Source organism: Perca flavescens, chromosome 19 (genome assembly GCF_004354835.1).
Source record: "Perca flavescens isolate YP-PL-M2 chromosome 19, PFLA_1.0, whole genome shotgun sequence".
Taxonomy (NCBI): domain Eukaryota; kingdom Metazoa; phylum Chordata; class Actinopteri; order Perciformes; family Percidae; genus Perca; species Perca flavescens.
The window spans coordinates 19,414,627-19,436,620 of NC_041349.1; the positions used below are offsets into that span (position 1 = coordinate 19,414,627).

The following is a 21,994-nucleotide window of genomic DNA, read 5'->3' on the forward strand; positions in this document are numbered from 1 at the left end:
AAACCTCTCATTTATTTGCGCGTGAGATGCCTTTCTAGAGTAAAAGTCTGCAGCCATGCTAGCTGCTCTGTGAGGCTGTACTTATAGGCACAGTGGTGATTTGAGCTAAATACTAACATCAGCATGCTAACATGCTCACAATGCTAACATGCTGATGTTTAGCAGCTATTATTTACCAAATTCTCTAACTTGGTTTGGCCTGTTATTTGCTAACCAGAGGCCATCTTGTGATGGGATCACACGTGCCTTGATGCCAAATTGGGGCCAGGGGCGTAAAGTGTGTATGATTATATATTTTGTCATTTATATCACACCTGACAAAGTACTCAAACCCGCCTCTGTGGTAGTTCCTGCTACAGTACTGTAGGTGTCTCCAGGACCACATTTTGCCATATGACATATACACACACACACACACACACACACACACACACACACACACACACACACACACACACACACACAAGGTAAAAACAACACCAGCGTCACGGCTGTAGTCAGCACTATAGTACATCTGAGTGAGTATATGATAGAGAGAGTATATGGTCATTAACCAAAGAATTGGACAAATTCTAAATTTTGACAAGATTGTAGTGCGAAATGAAAAGTCAGTCACCAACGTTAATATAAATAATCCTGAGGAGAACATAAAATAAATGAATGTCATGGCAATCCATCCAGTAGTTGTTGAGATATTTCAGTCTGGACCAAAATGGTTTGCTACCAATATGACATACTGTAAGAACACATGTTTACCCAAATAGTACACAGATCGGTTGCATCAGACCCTGTGTATTTTACTGTATCTACAGTACTAAACATATCTTCCCTTTCTTTAGCTTAACTGTCTACACATGATTTGTATTCATACTAGACAATATGATGTATTAGTTATGGTTAATTTGAACCCATGCAATGATTTATAGCAAGGTCTGAATTCAACATCTTGTCTCGTATAATTCTTCTAGAGTGAATAGAAACACACCAAGTTCACACAACAGAGATATACTCTGACAGCCACTGAAAATTTTAACTGCTGAATAAAAATAAAAAATAGGACTACAACTGCCACAGAAATCACTTTGGATGATACTAAACACAAATAAAATGTTTATTTTTTATTGTTATTATATTAAACAATGTGATATTGCCATTTTATTTTTGAGGGTATAATACCTAATACAACTTTAATATAGTTTAGAATGAACCACATTCCTGTCAGAAGATTCTTGTGTGAAAGAGCAAAAAAAGACCATTTTAATTTCATGTAATGTTTTGTATTTTCTGTTAAAACAGGGTGTCATTGAACTGTAAGGTTAGAGGGGTAAAATGGCTTGATTGGTTGAAGTTCCTGCTTACGCCCACCTGGGCATGATAGTGTCAAGGAAGTAATAGTTTTCCAGGAAGTGTTACTGTCTTGGGGTCTTCCAACTCATTTCTAACAAAAAAAGGTCTTACTTTGGGACTGTCTATTTACATCACAGGTAAGAGTGTGTTGTCTTTATGTTCTAATTTGAACAGCATGGTCATATTCCTTTATCATGTTCTGTTTAGGTTAGGTGATTAGCCTGCTAGCAGCACATGGGACTGTATGGATGCAGAGTGTGTCAGTTGTTTCTAGAGTTGGTCGGTACAGATAACTCAAGTCTGGTTTGGTGTAAAGCTGCATGGAATAAAGTAGCCACAAGACGTGTGTGTGTGTGTGTGTGTGTGTGTGTGTGTGTGTGTGTGTGTGTGTGTGTGTGTGTGTGTGTGTGTGTGTGTGTGTGTGTGTGTGTGTGTGTGTGTGTGTGTGTGTGTGTGTGTGTGAAAAATGAGTACCTGGAGCTTTTCCATGAATGTATGAATATTAATACATGGAGTTTCCTACATGTTAAATTCATTGTGTCAGAGAGTAGGAAAAAGTTGGCACATAATCCGGTGTTGTATTACACTGCTTTCATATTTGGTGTCTTTCTGGCTTTGGGCCTCAAACTTGGTTGTTAGAAAGACTGTTTCTAATCGTTGCATTGTCATTTTGAACATATACTGAAAGCCTGTGCAGTATGTTTAACACAACCTTGCACTACTCCCCTTCTCCTTACCCTCATGGACTTTAATTGATGTGACCTGTGTCAGCCTCGTTAGTGTCTGAGGGCAGGAGTGTGTGAGGGGTGGGGCAGCCTTTTAGTGGTTTCCACAGGATCATGATTGAAGTTATGCTGTATAGTTTTAGCAATGTTGCAATGCTTTTTCTTTATGCAAATAGTATCTTTTCATCTGTGTGTGATAGAAGCTCTCCCAAATGGTCGTTCAGGATCAACAGCATTGCTTAACAGCATTACCTGCTTATTCATCTGTGCCACAGAGCTCCATTGTTTTCCAAAACTATAAAAAAAACAAAAAAAACATCGATGAGCTACACTTTCCCACTGGGTGACATGTTCCCTCATTACAATAAACATGCACCATGGTTTGGTTAATCTAGAAAACCCACATTATTTAGCCTTTTATCTGCACTTGTGACCCGTTTTTTGAAGAGTTATGTCTTCAGTAGGACCAATGGGCTTGGGCATGAGCGCCACAGACAGGTTTGGGAAGCCAGAAAGTGTCGACAGGTTAACACATTGTTGGTTTTGGTCTTTTTTTAGGGGATTGTTGAAAATAAGAGGAGTATAGAATAACTTCAGCCTTATATCCTTTAAACCACAGACACACAAGAAATCACTGTTATTTTGTTGCAGTTTTTATCCGGTATTAAACAGTGTATAGATTTCTGAAGAGACCGGAATAATTCCTCTCTATAATATATATTTATGCTATTGACATATGTTTATAGGGAAATAATTTGGCTTTGTTTGTGCCTTTTTAACTCGGTTTTAAAAAAAACAAAATCCTTCTTGGCAACAAAATGATAGACTAATGTTAGCATACTTAAAGTCATTGGATCTTCCCCATGTGAGCTATTCTCAGCAAGTCACAGTCTAGACACTGCTGAAATTGCAGGCCAGAATAAAACATAAAGCACAATTGAAATAAGTGTTCTTGATCTTAATGCACATTATCACTGTGTCCCAGGGATAAAACGCTTTTAAGTCAGTCATGAAGAAGAGAGAGCCTGAGGGCTCTTTAGGCTGGGTACATGTCCGTGATGCACCCAGCTACTTTAGCTGTCATGCAGCAATATCTCAGAGCCTTCTCTGGGTGCACGGATGCTTGAGTTAAGCCATTTAGCAGCGCCATGGTTAACTGAAACCGACAAAACTTCTGATTCCAGCCTGATCTTAGAATAACACCCCTGGCGACTGTGAAGCTGTCTTTGCCCATTTCATCCAGTGCGGTCCCACAACTGCGTTTGTATCTGACTGAGAGAGATGCAGAAGAAGATGCCTTATGATGTTACAACTGCTACTCTGAGAATTAAATTAAATGGAAAACATTACAATAAAAGAGAAATCAGATCTGGCTGTCAGTTGAAGAGAGGAAAACTCCAAGAGAGTGCCAGACCAAAGGGTAAAACATGAATAAAATAAGATGGCGTTTGGCCACTTAAAGCCAATGGGGGCTCCAAAGGGTAAAGTGTTGGATGATTCAAGTCTAATATTTGCCAAGGGTTGCTCTTTGCACATAGTAGTTGCCCAGAATCATGCACAGCAACAACACTGGGTGATGAGATGTTTACAGCTGAGTAGAAATGTGAACACTGGGCGGTGTGAGGAGTCAAATTTGCTCATGACACTGGACAAAATTTCACTGAACATTACAAACACAGTGTTACAAGACTGTAAAGATGGCTGCTTGTGCAACACATAATCTTGAGCTGACAAGTTTCTATTTGTATTTTCTGTACTACTGTATGGCACACTAGATGGATAACTGGGTATTTGTTTCTTGTTTTGTTACAAAAACAAAATGCTATTACATGCGATCTGTATCGCCCTCATTAGTGTAAATCCAGTTATTTGCTTCATGTTTTGAAGATGCTGGTAGGCATGCATCTGATGCTGCTGTTAACACATGCAATAGAAACACAATAACTCTCCTTTTGGGTACACAGACATATGACATGTGCATTGAATAAATACTAACTGGAAACGTTAGCACAAAACTATGCTAGCATAAAATAGCTGACACAATCAACAGTTGGGCTTTGTGCGATGGATCAAGAACATCTCTATAGCTGTGTCCCAATCACATACTACATACTCATATAAAATGTATACAATATAATATTGTTGTAGTCTTTTTGCAGTTAGTAAGACATTTATTTTTCTTTGACAAAAAAAGAGTTAAACCTTTTAGGTCCACTTACTATCTTCTTTAGTGCTTTTAACTGCATCTCATGGGTTGTTTTTTTTTTAGCAGGTGGAGTTTGCTCAGTTGTCTTCACCAAAGACTTAAAACATGAAACAGCAAGGGGCCAGAGTTATGGACCAGGAGCCAATGGATGGCAGGACAAAGACCGAGGGTGCCACCCACATCTGAAACTCTGAAGAAGACCATGAGATGCCGCTGAAATAGCAAAAGAAACTTGTAAGTGGTCCTTGAGTTGAGCTTTCTTTTTTATGTAAAACTATACTGTAATTAGTTTGGAAATGTATATGTGCACCAACAGACGTGATAAGACTTTAGAAGGCCACTATCCATGAAATATAACAGAGAAAACTAAATATTTCTAATACGAGTTCATACGTCGTTTCACAAGATCCTTCAGATTACTTTAAATGTTTTGAATTGGCTTGCATTGTGCAACAGTAGTGTCCATCAACAACCCTGTCTCCAGAAATTACATTTATATACAACTGACTGGCAAAATCAAATATGTTTTGAAGTAATCCGGCCTGTATTATGTTTCCTATTAACATAATGAGGAAATGTTAATGTGTCTGTCAAGTCACAAAATGTTTATATTGAACACATCAGTAAAATGTTCACTGTTGACCTATTTAATTTATTTTCTGCCAAAATATCTAATCTAGCAATACAATATCAGCTCATAGCAACTACAGTATTATTACACTTGTTAATGGATATATATAGGCACTGAAAGAAGCACTTGGTTAACGTTAAGGAAAGATCATGGTCTGATTTATATATTTGTACTGATGCATCAGTGTTGTCTGTAGCATCCAGCAGAGATCCGACATCAAAGCGCTGCCCAATACCAGACAATTTGTAAAACAAATGCAGTTTATAAAGGCCAGTGTTTCGTCACAGCATGCTCATACTAACAAGTTAATTAAGCATAGTCATCTGCACATGAACTTTAAGCTTGTATTAGCAGTCAAAAGAGATCTGCTGTTAGGTGCTCCGAGCTAATTATGTGATGATAAATCTTCTCTGGCATGAGGTAATTTCTCAGTGGTCTTTAAAGATAGTAGAGAATATGGCAGATAACTGCTTAAAGCCTTTGCGAGTCAGCAGCGGCTAAGCTAAATGTGGCAGCAAGTGTCAGGCCAAATCAATACACGCTTCCCAGGATTCCTTTGGTGCCATAATCCAGGCTGTTGTGGGCACTGACCCTGGGGAGGCTTGGCCTCTTGTTTTCTTGCCCTGTTTTTAGCAAGGCAGCTGCACTTCTGGATATGACAGCATTGAGCACAAGCTAATTACCTTTTTTAAAAAAAAAGAGAGAGAGCAGAATTTGCGCTATAAACCGCTTAGCTCATATCTGAAACACGTTGCAACCCCTCTTCCCAACACTGGGAAGCTGGCTAGCCCTTGGGATGTGCAGAATTTACATGAAGGTGTTTACAAAAATTTTATATGACCTGAAGCTCAAAAGCTGTGTAATTTTCACTAGCTGTGAACTCCTAATGTGTGGTGCATAGATGATTTAAACATCCAATATTCCCCTTGGATATAGGGTTTTGGTCAACTATTTCACCTCAGCAATTCAGAGTTTGACCAGCATGAACTGCATTTTGCAGATCTGTCTTTGAGAGAGGCCCCCTTGGTGTCTTCCAGCTGAATTCACAGATCCCATTAAGTCATAATCTTGTATTATCTGCCTTAAAATAACAAGAGATAATGCTGGCATCAGGCCAATCAGCCATGAAATTGAGGATTTTCCTAAACTGGATTTCATTGCAGCAAGTGAACACATGATGTGTAGAGTGTTCAACAACGACATAATTCAGTAAAAAAAAAAAAAATCAAATCCTTTTTGGAATATGAATATTCACTTTTCTTTCTTTTAACAGGAGTCACATCTCCGTCCTCCTCTAACCATTTTATCCAGAACGAGGAATTGGAAGTGTGTGGAGGAGGATTTCCAGAACATCACATCTTCCCTTGTAAGCGGCACTCACTTACCTAAGCCATCAGACAGTCATTAAAAATGCAAAATTAACATTTTTTAAAGTGGAACATGATTCGGTTCTGTGCTTAGGAGGCAGTGAAGCGTGATGCTTGCATATGAAATGCATTCGGTCATCCCCCTGGCAACGGAAGGAAAAGGTGCATTGAGTGAAACGAGAGCAGATTGCTTCTATTCTTTATTTAGAGAGTTATTCTAGACACTGAGTCACAGATGCCCTGCCATCATAAAAATCCTTCCTGCTCGATTAAGGCTGTTGGAGGAAAATGTTGAAGGCTCAGGTCTCTGTGGGGAAGCATGAAATGCTATCATGTTTTTTTTTTTTTTTTTGTCTCAAACATGTTTTTTTTTCATTTGTAAATATGTCACAGAATTTGGCTACTTACATTATATTCCTCCTGAGACAGTCGGATAGCAGGATACAGACAAAGTTGACGCTGTAACATAAATAGTGTGAATTTTAAACATGCAAGGGGTGAGCACAGAGCTACTAGAAGTGTGTGTGATGTTCAATGCATCTGTTAACAGGCAGGCTCCTTTATGAAATGTGCTCTCGTTCACACTGCTTAGCTATGGGGCTTGGCCATGTGTATCTGGACATAAGTAACAAGCATTTTTGTACTGCAATATCTTAAGACGTGGTGGAGTTAATTTAATTTATTTTTTAAAATGAGTTTATTTTTAGCCACACAAGTGGCTTGGGTAACTAATTTGTTCCAAAATGAAATCTCAACAACTATTGGATTTATTACCATGAAATGTTGCTTATTGGCCTTAGTGATCCTCTGACTTTTCCTCTACTGCCACCATAAAGTTGAGATTTATAGTTTTTAGTAAAATGTTTTGTTTGTTAATGACAAAATGTTTTTTTCATCCGCCTAAACAGCAGCCTATTTTGTAATTGGGGCTAATTAGCTAATGGTAGAATGCTAACACACTAAACATTATACCTGATAAACATTATAGCTGCTAAACGTCAGCATGTTAGCGTTGTGAGCATGTTAGCGTTGTGAGGATGTTAGCATTTAGCTTAAAGGGGTCGTACTTAGCATTCAGAACATTAATATAGCAATAGCACACTCTCTTTGTGTGTTGCAATCTGAGCTTTGCTGTTCTTTGTTTGATAGGCGGTCCGGTTACGAAACAAACGTAGGTATTTAACGTATTTTGGAACGTATTTCGAGTACATGTGCAGCCTAACAGAGCAGATAGCATCGTTGTGGTTGTAAATCATCCTGTTTTGTGACCGTATTTCTAAAGCTCATATCAATCAACGAATCAAATATTATTGGCGTATATCGGTCAGACTGTAGTGTGCACAGAGTGTTTAACACAGCTAAGACCCAAGCAACAGAAAGGCTTTGTAAAATGCAAACTGCCAACCAGGCGTTAACCACCTTCTCACTGTAAAAATACTACAGTAATGTGACCTAAATAATATGTTTAACTACTCATCAGCTGAATCTTCACATTTTATTACAGCTTCCTAAAGCTCCCCACTGTGGACTTTTAACTAAGGGACAACGTTCTCGCTGAGAATTTAAAGGCACAAATCAGTTCCCCTTTTTGTCATCATCAATCATAATTACGCCACAATTTCTTCACCTTGGATCAATTTGTGTCATTGAGATCAAACAGCAGTGTTAATAGGTGCCCAGGTTTCTCTAAAGGTAATTTATATCATGTGGTCTGAGCAGTAGCCTTTCAAGCCTCAAGTTAGCTCATGCTGTATATTGTTTGTCACTGATCAGTTTTCCCTGCAGCTAAAATGTAAATATATATAGTTGGTCAGTCATTTAGATAATTATGGCTGTTGGCAATGTGCATTTAAAACTAATATGATTGTATCATTACTTATGGGATACTAAGTTTTGCAGGATAGAAAGGTCTGCTTTTTAAATGTGGTTGCTTTCCTGTCTGAGTTTGACAAGTGAACAAGCTCTAATCATCATTGTTTCAGTCACAAAGCAAACTGGGTCTTCAAAGGTTTCACCCGTGGTGCAATTACACCAAATTACTCTCACCATTTGGAGTCAGTCAGGGGCTCTGTTTTAACCCACTCTGTCTGTAAACAGGATGTTTCAAAATGTTCTGAATAGATTTCACTTGGATTTTACTCAAATTGACATTTTGTGGAAGTGGTGGTTATGAGCAAGGAAGAAAATAAGATACCAGTCATTCCAGTTGGACTAAAAGGGCTGTGGCAGTGGGCATGGCTTTATATAGAAAGGCAACCAGTATTCCGCACAACAATTCATGGAAAAAGCTTGGAAAAAAAAGCTTAAATTATTTTTAACAAAAATTTAAGTTTTTTTTTTAAAATTAGTTTTCTTTTTGTTATGGGCTTAATGTGTTAAATGTGTGCAATTCACTCATCCAACTTTAATATAAGCCAAGAAACTCCAGAAAAAAAGTTATCAAAGGCATAACAAATGTTACCATGACATACTTGCCAAAAAATCTAAATACTTTAATTTTGCACTGTATTTTTTTTTCTTTTGACCTGAGCTAAATCTAAACATGGAATGGAAGTTCATTCTTGACCTACAGTAGGAGGTAGTAGTTTGACAAAACAAAATCAACTCCAGGTCCACATGGTAGCCTTTACCCAGGACTTTCAACTGTACTACATACAGTAGTCTTCCAAGGTGGAAGAGAAGTCGTAAAAGTGCTTTGGATGAGCTCTTGCATGTCAACAGATCCATCTCCATGGCAAACTGATCACACTGATGAAGACAGTGTTGTATATTTAAAATCTCTGGAAAAAGATAGTAAGTAGACCTTGATTTGGGATTGTTTTGTCGCAGATAAAATGGTAAAGCTAGTGAAACAAACTAAAAGAATGCAAGAATGCAATAGAAGAATGCAATCTGGATTCATTCAATGAATAGTTGCAGTTTGAAAAGTGGAACGAAAATTGTCGTGGGAAGCCCAAATTAACTCTCAACAAATGCAAAGCTGCTGTGAAAATCTGACAAAATGCTTGAAAGTGGCTTCAGATTGAGCAAATATGAACACTTTCCAAACAATTTGGTAAAATCTGACATAGAGCTGCATAGCTGTGGTGCATGAATGTGCCTGATCCAGTCATGTCTGCACGTTGTCTTCAGGAGAGTTATAGCTTTTTAGAATTCTTTTAAAGACTTTCAAAATAAAACTAGCTGCTGGTTTTCACAATCTGCTATTTTTAGTATAGACAACATAAGATAAACACCAGTTTGAGTTAAACACTGGAGTTTTACTTGTCTTTGGTCTTTGCCTGAGTTAGACCAAAGACTTGGACAATGAGCTAAAGATAAGTTGTTGGACTCCTCTGCCATTTCCTCACAGTTTCCAAAATTGCACAGAACCACATTATAAACTCCTAGTGCTTAAAAGGCATTAGCATGCCCATACCCAGGAGATGTAACACTATAGTGTTGGGAAATACTGTAAGAAACAGAATGTGCAGATGAAAAGGCCGGGAGCCCATCACTGTTCCTTGCATAATGTGTTTGTAGTTAGCATGCAGCGGTTGTTTCTCACCCCCATGTACTGTAGTTTAAACACCCTGTCACTTCAAACTAGCATGATCTGAAATTGTTTTGTGTGACTGCTGAGAATGCTAATGCCTTGGTCTTTGTATCCTGTGGCTCTTTTGGCTCAAATCAAACCCAGAGAGGCACAAGGAAGAGGCAAAGCAGCAGCTATGCCCACTTGAGAAAGGCCAGTAATCTAATCCTTCAACAAGTCTATTTGGGATCACAGAGTGGGTAATGCAGGCCTGACACTCCAAACACTATTCATTGTTATCATTTAGGAGTCTGTATCAAAGAGATGAAGGTTAGACTACAAACTGCACAGTCTTAGTGGTCGATTTTTACCTGGTTACGTGTTGCTGAAATACTGTAGTGTGTCGACTTTTAGAAGTCCACAGAAGACATTAAAGCTGCAAGTTTGTTCTTTGTTTTCTTAAATTATTATTTAGGTCTGAAATATACTAATGCTTCTTAAAGGGGCGGGGGGGGGACACACAGATCACTGTTGAGCCGATAATAAATATGATTTGTGTGTGACTGATGGGGCTGTTTTGGACTGATTTCAGTTCACATTTAAAAAGACTGCCAGCCTGGTTTTAGAGTTGTATACTCTTGGCTGCTCTTGAATGCAGCTTTTTTGGCTGCAGAGATTTCCAGGAGATATAGATAGAGTTGTAACAATTCCAAATGTTGCGGTACAATTAAGTGTCTCAGAAATAATTGTGATTAACAATATACTGTATATGTCTCTTTCAGTCCAATTAAAAAATATTTATTTTTTCCAGCAAATTAAAGTTTTGAATGAGTCCCAGGATACTTTTTTGGTTATATGACTCAGATAATGTTATAACAAAAATGCACCGCATATGAACTAAACCACGCCTCTTCATCATCATAAAAGAAAAGTGAAGGGTGGTGATGGTTATTTAATCAGCGGGTTTGTCAGGAAGATTTCGGGCAGCTGCCGCTAGCATAAATTTAGCTAATCAGTCCGACCAGTAACTAATTATATAATTACAATTTAGCATATCTAAACAAAATAACAATTACAAACAACAGTCATACCCCTCAGGACTTTAGCAAATGTTAGCATTAATTAAAGAAACCGCGATTATGTATAATAATTGACAATTAGACAATTATGTAATAATTGTTACAGGCCTAGATATGGATCCCATCTCTTGAAAGCCTTTGCTGTGTGACCATTAGGTCAACTAGCTATATGCATTATGCTTAGAGATCAACCTTTTCATGATTATTAAACAACACTTGTGTGCTGGCATTTTATGCATCACAACATAGTGCTTGTGTGTTCTCTTCATATAAAATCCATTCAGTAACAAATCTCAGCTAACAAGTCAGTGACTTTTTTTTTTTTTTTTGAGGAGCAAAGCACAGCTGCTGGAGCTGATATTTCTCATCACCAGAAATCTAGAACTATTACGCTATAAGCAAGATTAAATTTATCTTAGAATTCACTCATTTATTGCATAATAAAGATTGACATGGTCAAGCAGCAGACCGAGACACGCACATTAAGATGGTTGCATGCCTTATCATTTATTTGTTGACAATAAGGTTTTTTTTGTTAATTTAGCAACTGGTCAAATATTCATGAGCAGCCATGCAAACTTTGGGCCACATATTCAGGAAACAACTTTAAAATATGAACATTAACATGACAGCATGCTCTTTTACAGCACGTTCACATATACAGCAGAACACATTATTGTTCTGTTTGCATCGGCATCGGCTCCTGGCAAAGAAATCTGTCAGAACAGCTTTATTGTTTTTACAGCTCAAAGGAAACGCAATGAATTTTTGTGCACTTGACTCTCACTGTTTATCAGTATCAGAATCATTTGCAGTTTTGCTCCAAAAAACTATACTTGTGAATTTGGCACCAGAGTGCAATTAAGAAAGGAAACCTATAGGGTAGGTTGTTGTGTGTATTTGTCAGCTTGCAGTTATTTAAAAGCACCATGCAAATGCACGCTTGGTTGTTATCACACAGCATTATCATTCAGCAGCCCATCTCCCCAGCTTGTAAATAAACCACTTAATTTTGATATTCCTATTCGCTTCCCAATGATGAATAACTGGTTTCTAATTTCCAAATGTGTGGGCGTTTAATGAGGCCTAAGCTATTTTATTCTCTTGCTATAATGCTGTCTACAAAATTGTGCGCTGCTGAGTGTAATCATGCAACGCTATCTGGCACAGACACACTCTGGCAGCAGCGAGGCAAAACCTGCAGCCCAGAACTGCTCCACTTAAGGGAAGCTGATGTGAGAGGAGCAGACAGGCGAGAGTGGAAGGCCCTCCAGTCATGCAAAATGCAAAAGAAATATGACTTTATTACAGCTCCCTAATGGACATAACAATCTGTTCAGCCACTTCCCTCTAAATCTCAAAGCATTTTTGGAGAGTGCTTTGGTCTCCAGGATAGGGATGGGTTTGAAAATCTGTCTGAATGAGTTTAAACACAAGTGAGTTTGAAATATGGCTTTGACCAGCTCTCATCTCTGACCGCTTCTATTTAGGTTATTTATTTACTTTATTTTATTTGGCTTGTTCCTGTTCCTCATGTCAAAGTGGTAAATGTCCTGAGAGTTATGAACAATACACACAGGATGTCTTTTATCACTGAAAGGGTTACCATAATACAAGATGTGCTGTTTATTTAAAGCTTTAGTATGTAACTTTTTTTTGCCATTAGCCATTGCCAAATTAGTTGATACAAATCTAATTAAGACTATCAGCTTCACAAAACACTCTGTATTTCTCAGTATGGCTGTGTTCAGAACGTGGTGTCATCCGGCGACTTTCCCGTGCATGTTTTTTTAATCCTCCTTGTCCTCCTTGGCTACTAGCAACTGTTTGGAGGAGGGGTGGGGGCGCAATTATGAAAGGTTTGTATCATGTGGATGCAACAACAGTGTTGTTGTCATTACTTAGAATTCCTCATCGGGGCGACAGAAACTACGCACTGTAGCTTTAATATTAACTGTGTAACTGATTAGACATTTTGGTAAATTGAAATAGTTTTCTAAGAGTGAGACAAGAAGAGTGGTACGAGTCTTGTGTCTGAGCTTGTGTATGTATAGGTATGTATAGAGCCAGTAGGTGATTATCTTAGCTTAGCATATAGACTGGAAGCAGGGGGAAACCGCTAGCCTCTCTCTATCTTAACAAAGGACTACCAGGAGTTACCCAGTTGTTTGTAACTAGAGATGGTCTTATACCATTCTTTGCTTCCCGATACCGATTCCGATACCTGAACTTGCGTATCGGCCAATACCGAGTACTGATCCGATACCAGAGTGTCATATATTTTATAATGTTTTAACAACTGTATACTACTATCCCTGTATGGAAGTGATATTATTTCTATCTTTGTTGTTGGTCTGGCTCAGGTTAAACTCTTTGTAAAACATGAACAAACTCAAACAATGAATGCCACAGAACTTTCTTTTATTATCCAGTTTGACAGTCAGTTATAACGGAAAAAGAACATACATAAACTACTTTAACATAGATTTTCTTTAGGGCTTTATTACGTGGTATCGGATCGGTGCATAAACTTCAGTACTTCCCGATACCGATACCTGCGTTTTAGGCAGTATTGGAGCCGATACCGATACCAGTATCGGTATCGGAACATCTCTATTTGTAACCCTGTTTCTGAAATCGGCGTCCACATCTCAAGTCCTCATAAAAAATATAAATTGTCAGTTTCACTGTTTGTGTTATGATTAAACAAACCTGATACTACATGTTATGGCGTATTTAAGAATTTTAGGGAGGGTTAGGCTAGCTGTTTCCACCTGGCTTTATGCTAAGCTAGGCTAATTGCCTCCTGGCTCCAGCTCTGTACTTGATGTACTGACATGAGAGTGGTATCAATCTTCTCTAACACTCTGAAAGAAAGCAAAAAAGCATATTTTCCAAAATGTCATACTATTGCTTTTTAATACTGAGATACATTTGTGGATAGAAGGTGGTGGTTAATGTTATCATTCGTTCATCTCTATAGTGATGGGCAACACTGGCAAAGGTTCACTATTTGATACCTGCTCATAAATCTTTAACGAGTACAATTTGCAGCTATCTATTTGTGGATTTAAAAGATAAATAAAATAAACACAAACTCTTCTGTTTTCTCTTTTGTAGGGTTGTGGAATTAAATGGTGAATAATGCATGGCTGGAAGCATCCCTCTCTCTGAGTTGCATCTCTTCTGGACAGCAGGGGATCTGAAAGCAAGTAAGCACAGATATTTATGAAGTGTTGTTTGATTTCAGAACAACCGATGCTATCAAGTCACCACTCACCTGGTTTTTAAAAGCACTGTAGACAAAATAACCCAAGAAATCAGCTTTTGGCTCTGTACTTTCCAGCTGATGGCAAGACTTTTAATGACCCTCTGTTATAGTAGAAATAATATACAGACATGTATAGTAATACATGTGAAAGAGAAAAGCCTAAGAGCAAAACGTTGACAGACTACTGTAATACTGTGGATCACAGACAGTATGGATGGGATCACGCTGAATGTCAGTTTGTACAAATTCAATTAAAAAACCCATGTAGCACTCATACTGTGGCTCTTGCAGTAAACTCCTAACCATTAAAGGGGCGCTTCACTGTTTTTCCACAAGTATAGTCAGGTTACCTGTTGGCATTGAGTACTACGAAGGCTGGGGAAAACGGTATGTCTTGTGTTGCTCTGGAGGAGCTTTGTTAAGATTGAGAAACTAACCCTGGTGATAACATAGTGATGTCATCAGGATCATCTCGGTTTAAGGCATGCTCACATTACAGTACATTTCAGGTAGACGAATATTTGCTTTGTCTCCCATTCACTTCTCTCGTCCAAACGATGGACACAAAGATGCCATTATGTTGCATAATGGGAAATGTAGGATCAAATGTTGACCCAGTTTGGAGTTTCTGCTGCTTCTTCTGTCTCTCACAAGTCCCCTTGCTTTACCATCAGGCAGAGGATGGAAGTGTAACACTAACTTACCCTATAATCGTTTTCTCTGTTTGAACATGTTACTGAACTGAGTAGTTGATGTTTTTTTAACACTGTTATCAGTTCTTGTTGTACAGTCTGTGGATGGCTGACAAGTGACTTTGCGTGGAGGCATGTTCCAGTGGCAATCATTTCTGTACCTAGAAAGCTTATAGGCTTATATTCTGTGTATTCTGCTATTATATTTCATACATTATGTTTCTGAGCTTTTGTCAGAAAATAATCCTTGATAAAACTAACAAACACACACTACCACATTCAGTATTAGTTAATAATAGATTCACAAGTGAAATGTTTATACGGAAGATGATTAGGGCACATATGAAAAAAATGTAATTGAGTTCTGACTTTAAAGTCAGAATTCTGACTTTTTTTCCTCAGAGCTCACTACATTTTTTCATGTGTCCCTAATCCTCTTCCGTATGTTTAAAAGAACATAGATGGAATTCAGTGTTTTTTGACATACATTGCATTAGACATACATTAGACATTTGTTGAAAGTCTGAATTGGCCGTGAACTGTGGCCTTTTGTTGCACATCAGTCATCTCAGCTGATGAGTTGTTTCGACAACAACCATGTTAACAGTGGCTTGGATAGCAGATGACAGATTCTATGAGAGTCTTTTGAGTGCCAGATCACGAGAGTTCAACCCCAGGGTGCTGTCATGCTGGATCCATTTGTCCGCTGAGATGTACTGTGTAGAGGATCGTCAAGCCTTCATCACCAGTCTGAGCAGATATTGTGTTCATTTATTTTTTTTTTTGCTTATTGGCATTTTCGTAATGAAGATGGTTGTTTTCTGCTCAAGGAATGTTAGCTAAGTGTCCATCATGCATTAACACAACAGTTAGTCGTGTTGCACCATCTGTATCTGCATATCACCCAGAGCCACTGGATTTGTTTCAGATGAGTGGTTCAAACAGAAATAGCTGGACTGTTACAAATTGTTTTTCACTTGGGATTTCAGCAAGGGCCAAAGAGCTGGTGAACAGGTCAGAGCTCTGGCAGCGAGAGCAGCATCACTGTTTAGCTCTGAATGCCCTCAATGCCCAAACTTGTATTTCTACTTTGCACAACAACGCACCTTTAATTTGTGCCTGTACATCCTCTTTTGTTCAACATTTTGCTGTTTTAATAGCTACAAATCTCTTAATACGAACGTTGAGATATCTGTTATCCCCTTTAAAACCCTTTTGTCTCAGAACTGTGGCCTCCAAATGAAAAACAAAAATGTTAAAATGAGATAACATTGACTACATTTAATATGACCATTTTTATTAAACATATCAAAACAGATGTAATAAGCAATAAATATCAAAACCACCTTATTAAAAACCCTGTTAAATATGCACTTATGCTGCAGCTAATGGCGTGACGGCTCATAGTTGCCAGTAGTCATAGTAAAGCAACACTCTTTCTGGCTTGTGAGTTTTTCAGGTGAAGAGAAAGCATTATTCCTATGAGATATTATTTAAAAAAGTTTGGGATGCACTGTATGTAAGCGTATGTCATCACCAGTTAAATAATATGGAGGTAGATGGCTTTTTTCAGTCAATGGAGGACGTTAATTTGATACACTCAATGTGAGACTTTTTAGCCTTTTCCGTTGTATCATTTTGTTTGTGTTTTGGTGATATGTGTATGTGCTAGGGGTGGTACAGTTCACAAAACCCACGCTTCGGTTCGTATCACTGTTTTAGGGTCACGGTTTTCGGTTCTGTACGGTTCTTGATATTTTTTCTTTTAATCTTTAACACTCCAGAAATATACTTCAGCATATGATATATAGCTAAAATTAGCATATTGCATGCATGTTGCACAATACATGCACACAGTGGCATCTATTGTTTTATTTCCGCTGTCATCATAGGTAACATGAAATCCAAAATGTTCCCACACACCTGACTATATACGACGCTGGCGCATCCTCCAACTCCGGGCAGCCTTGCTTATCTCTCCCACTTGACATTTCTGCATGTGATGTGACCTGCAGCAGCATTCCACACTCCACTTGAGGAGCGGTCGGCTCAGTGCCTCTCAAAATCTGACGAACCGTGCGACGTACACACGCTCCGAACCAAGACAAGCGAACCGAGCGGTTCGGATGTTTTGTTATGAACCGTACCACCCCTAGTGTGTGTGTTTTGTTATCCATACCTAAGTTATTGACTTGTTTCCTTACTAAAACAGTTACACTAAAACTTTAAGGATGTGTGTTTGGAGGTGAGATTGTTAGGCTATTACACTCGGTTGTGTTTTTTTTTTTTTTTTTTTTTGTGTGGCTTCAGTAACTTCCAAGATGTCTGCAAAGTGTTTGTCCAGTTTGTGTGTCATACATATAACTACAGTATGTGGCTACAGGACAAACAATTAGTTGATATTGACCACTGTAGGAATATATTACGTTGTTGTGCTATCGAGTGTAAAGGTTCTTTCTCAGCAGCTGTGCTTTAATGGTACTCTGAAGCCATATGTAATGGTTTAACTGTTGTGATGACACAGCCTGTTTAAGAGCCACAGGTGCATCTACCTGGCAGGCTGCCACTTAGGCTATTAGCCCACAATCCAATGATCCCTATTTGGGGAGTAGTTGTCCTTCTCACTGCATCAATCACAGCCCGACTTGTATTCCACTCAGCCGCTGATTGCTCAGTGATATGTGTGTTTACCGATGATAAATTCCCATGACTGGGCTGTTGCACTTGTGATTTCGGGCTGTCACACTGGATGAGCGGAGTGCTGCGCAGCTGCTCAGCCCTCGGGGAGAGCCGAGCTGGGAGCACATGCCGTCCATTCAGGAGGAAGCTAAATGGTTACAGCGCAGATTGATGACATTTTGTGGTAAGAGATGTGGGTCAGCTTACCGTCCTGTTGCCAATTGCCTGGAAGAGGAGGGTAAATCAGCAGGAAACACACCAGCTGTCAATTAACTACCGCTTTCACACTACAATCTCATATTGAGTCAGCACTTTGTATACAACAGTTGAGGTGTTTTCTGCAAACTGAAGCACAAGTTTTCTTTTCTTGTCGCCTCTACATATCTGATAAGTGGACGTCATGGATGCAAACTAGATAAAGAAATCCAGTATATTGAATGGAGGCTTAGTAAAATACACTGCAAAATAGTTTCTCGCTCATTGTGTTTCTCCATTATACCTTGTGCTCAACGAGGCCATGAGCTGCAGTCGAATGCACTAGACTAGTGTAAGAAGTACACTAAAACAGCTGGGGGTCAGGACCCGACCAAGCAGTAACAAGATAAATCTGAGGGCTCATGAGATGAATAGGTCCCAAAAGAAGAATAAACACATTTCTGTTCTTGTGTTTTCCTTTTAAACTTTGTGAGATTTTGAAAAAATGTATTTGAGTTCTGACTTTAAAGTCAAAATTTTGAGTTTAAAGTCAGAATTCAGACTTTTTTTTTTCTCTGACTTCTGACTTTGAACTCAGAACTCAAATAAATTCACATGTGGCCCTAATCCTCTAACGTATGTTTAAAAGAACATACGGTTCTTGTGTTTTCCTTTAAACTTTGTGAGATTTTACCTCTTCTGGCTCAACTGAAACAGTAAGAAGTTTTGAGGGAATAATCACTCTGCTTCTTTTTAAGCGGTTCAAGCCAAGAAGGTTTTAGGAACCATTGATCTAAAAGGTCAACAGCCCTGCAAAGGTTTGGGTTTCTGCGTCACTCGCTTATAAACAAATGCAATATCTTCTGGCTGCTGAACAGTGAGCAAGGAAATGTTTTAGAATCTTGGCATCTATTTTGATATAATAGATTTCATCTGTTTAAGTTGAATATTTTGATATTTAAGATGCACCATACATCACTGTTGTGTTTCAACTTGCAGTGTCACAGACAAGTAGAACAAGAAAGTCTGTCCGTTTCCAAGGTAAAAAAAAAATTAATCTTCAAGCTGAAAATGAGTTTAGTAATATTAATATTTGACCAATGATACACTTTTTGAAGGGCAAATGTTTGGTGAACGAAGCCTTATTTTAAAAGGAGAAAAGTGTGCAATATGCACTCGTCTGAACCTCGCTTTGTGTGCATTCTCCAAATTAGAGAGATTCTCCGTTTGCAGCAACATTACAACAGTCAGCATGCTGTGAAACATTAAACACAAGACACGAACAGCATTTTATAAATTGTCATTTTGGAGCACAATTAAAGAGCAAGATTGTCATTTTCATATTTCAAGATGTACACCATCCTGGTCCTGAGCAGAAAAAGGTATTATTGAATGACTAATAACGTGCTATTGATGAGAGTGAGAGTCCCTCAGGACTGCTATGAAACTGATATGTCTGCATTCGCACACAAAACGTGCACATGTACAAGCGCCCATACAGACACATTTATTCTAGTGCAGCCATACGCAGACTCTGTGCCTCCTGTTTAGTCACAGTAGCTTCTTCCCAATTCAGTCGATAGGCGTCCATTAAGAGGGGGTAGGCTGTCAAAGCAACCTGTGACCTCCTCTCGCCGCTTTGGAGCCCACTGGGCTGTGATGTCCGTATCAATATGAATTTCAGCCCTTTGTGCCCATCAGCCGCAATTCCCAGTATCCATTAGTCTCAAGTATCTGTTTCCTCCAACTTGTACCATTGATTTCGGTGTGTCTTTTGTACCAGAGCATGTACACTGGTCTTAAAGACGGAGAAAGCTTGTTAGGCCGGGTGGATTCAGTCAACGGGGGCGTCGAAGTTCCTCCATATTCTACTCATTTAATGATATTTATAACATCTGTCTCTTTGAATGGCACTGCCAGTCTTATTACTGCTCATAATTGCATTGCAGCTGTATGAAGCAGCAGACATCTGACCTAGGATCAGATGATGTGTAGTTTAAAGTTGGCCAGACCGGTGCCCTCGAAGGTCAGGGCTTTTCATCTCAGAGGCCACAATGAAATGACCCGTTGTTGCCATACACAGAGGGACATGGCAGCCAACACAGAGCACAATATGGTCTTAAGTGCCTGGAGACATCTGTTACTGAAAAGTGTCACGCGGGTGTGATATTAGTTATGTCAGGCTTCACCTTCTTGCACAGGAAAGACTGACGTGACCTACATAAGGCAAGGTAAGATTAAATGTAATGATCCTCAGAAGGGAGATTATTATCATAATAATATGATAATTAAAGACAACTACATCTGATTGCTCATAAAGGAGGTGACTATTATCCTAGCTATCTTGATTATTTGCCATTTACACCAAAATGGAAAGTTACACAATAGTAAGAAGTCATAGCCCTGGCTCTCTTTGATATAAAAAGGGAGCAACATTTATTAGAGAAAATAGCCTGGTTTAATTAGTACTAATCACTGTAATGACTAGGGTTGGGCATCGTTTTGATTTTAACATTTTAACTTCCTTTCGATTCCGGTTCTTCTCGATTCCATTTCTGCGATGGGTGGAGTTGAAACTGGTTGAGTGCTTATTTCACAGATGAGATGAAAATTTTATTTTGAATCAAAGGTGATTTACAGTTTTACCAGGCTTTTTCAATGTAAAAGTAAAGCCACATTAGAGAGCCGCTTACTGTGCTCCATGGCTGCAACGCAACAAGCCTGGAAATATGGTGGCTGCTACGGAAGCCAAAACTTGCGCATGTTGAACTTGGAACCGATGATCAGATTCAAAACCAAATTTTTCCAAACGATTCCAATAAAAAAAACTATTCCATTGGAATTCCAAGTTGGAACCGGTTCTCGATGCCCAATCCTAGTAATGACAGATGTTCACAAACAATAACCCTTAATTAGTGCATGAAATACATAAATAGCATCCCTGTGGTGCCTTGGTCCTCCTGCTTCTTCAGCCCCACTGTGCATCTCCAAAGTGTGAAGAGCATATACTGACATTTGGCTGCTCCTCACTGCTGTGGCATATTTGCCACTAGGGGGCATTCAGGGATGAGACGAGATACCCCTTGACACAGTGGACTGGTTCCTGAGAGAGGGAAGGTGGATGACCTTTGGCTTTATTTATGTCGTTGCCACTCACGCAGGACCTTTTCATCAGATACGGTCATTGTAATCCCTCAGCCCCCATTCAATTTACAGAGGCACTCTGTCACTGCAGACCACTAAAGTCGACGAAATGAATGGATCAATAAGCCCTCTGAAAGCCTGGCGGGAGGGTCCAGATCCCCCTGGTTGCTATCAAGTTACGAGTCATAATGAATGGGGTGTTGTTTATGTTGTAAAGTGCAGCGTCACCGAGTCCTTTGAAAAAAACACCCTCTTAGCTGGAGCTTAGTACACCACTGCAGACAGTTTTTGGATATGTGATGAGGAAACTGTGAAATTGAAATTAAACACATTTTTGATAATGCACCCATTATAAAGGGTTTACAAGTTCTAACTGTATTTATTAATGGTTAATACATCTGTATACATCAGTTACAAGCCATTAATCCGAATAACGTTTTTGTTGCCAGATTGTGAAAAGCCCATTTAACTGGTGTTCATCCTTCTGCATGACATGATAAGACTATTGTAAAACTACTTTTATGAATGACTTAACATTTATGACTGCATACTTGATGGCTTATTAGGAAGTGAGAAACCCATGAGCATCCATTTACTGTACAATCACCAACATGTATGTGGTTAAACCAGCCAAAGGGATTTTTTTTTTTTACAACCTGGCAACCCAAATGTTGTCCTTAAAGGGTAATTACCATTTTTTTCAACCTGGACCCTATTTTCATATGTTTTTATGTCTATGTGACTGATGGGAACAATAATCTTTGAAATTGGTCCAGTATTAAGCGAGATCGCTGCAGTTGGCAGCGGCGAAACCAGCTACAATGTAAGTTAATAGAGCAATTGTCCAGCTTGTATTTACCAATCACAAAAGTGCTCGTTTTGCCATTGTGTCTAAAAACATTATGGAAAGGATATCTAAGGAGGTCGACTTTACTGTTAAAGAGTAAGATCCTTTTTTTAAACCTATAAACATCTGCGAAATTGTGTTCACTAAACCCACCAGACTCCATCTAAATAAACAGTAATTTTAGCAGCATGAAATGCACTTCATTCTAAGTCAACAGAAACAAAATAAAACTATGAAAAGACGTTTTGGGTCATCCGACCACTTTTGAAACCATCACAACTCTAGTTTTGGTTGAAA

At 38.8% G+C, this 21,994-nt stretch overlaps 1 long non-coding RNA gene across 1 annotated transcript; it reads left to right on the forward strand.

Moving 5' to 3' along the window:
* Positions 1-1,390: 1,390 nt before the first annotated feature.
* LOC114545929 (uncharacterized) lies at positions 1,391-14,076 on the forward strand. The gene is made up of 4 exons (XR_003690957.1): positions 1,391-1,484; positions 4,342-4,512; positions 6,183-6,275; positions 13,990-14,076. It is a non-coding gene; the product is annotated as an uncharacterized LOC114545929 (long non-coding RNA).
* The last annotated feature ends 7,918 nt before the right edge of the window (positions 14,077-21,994 follow it).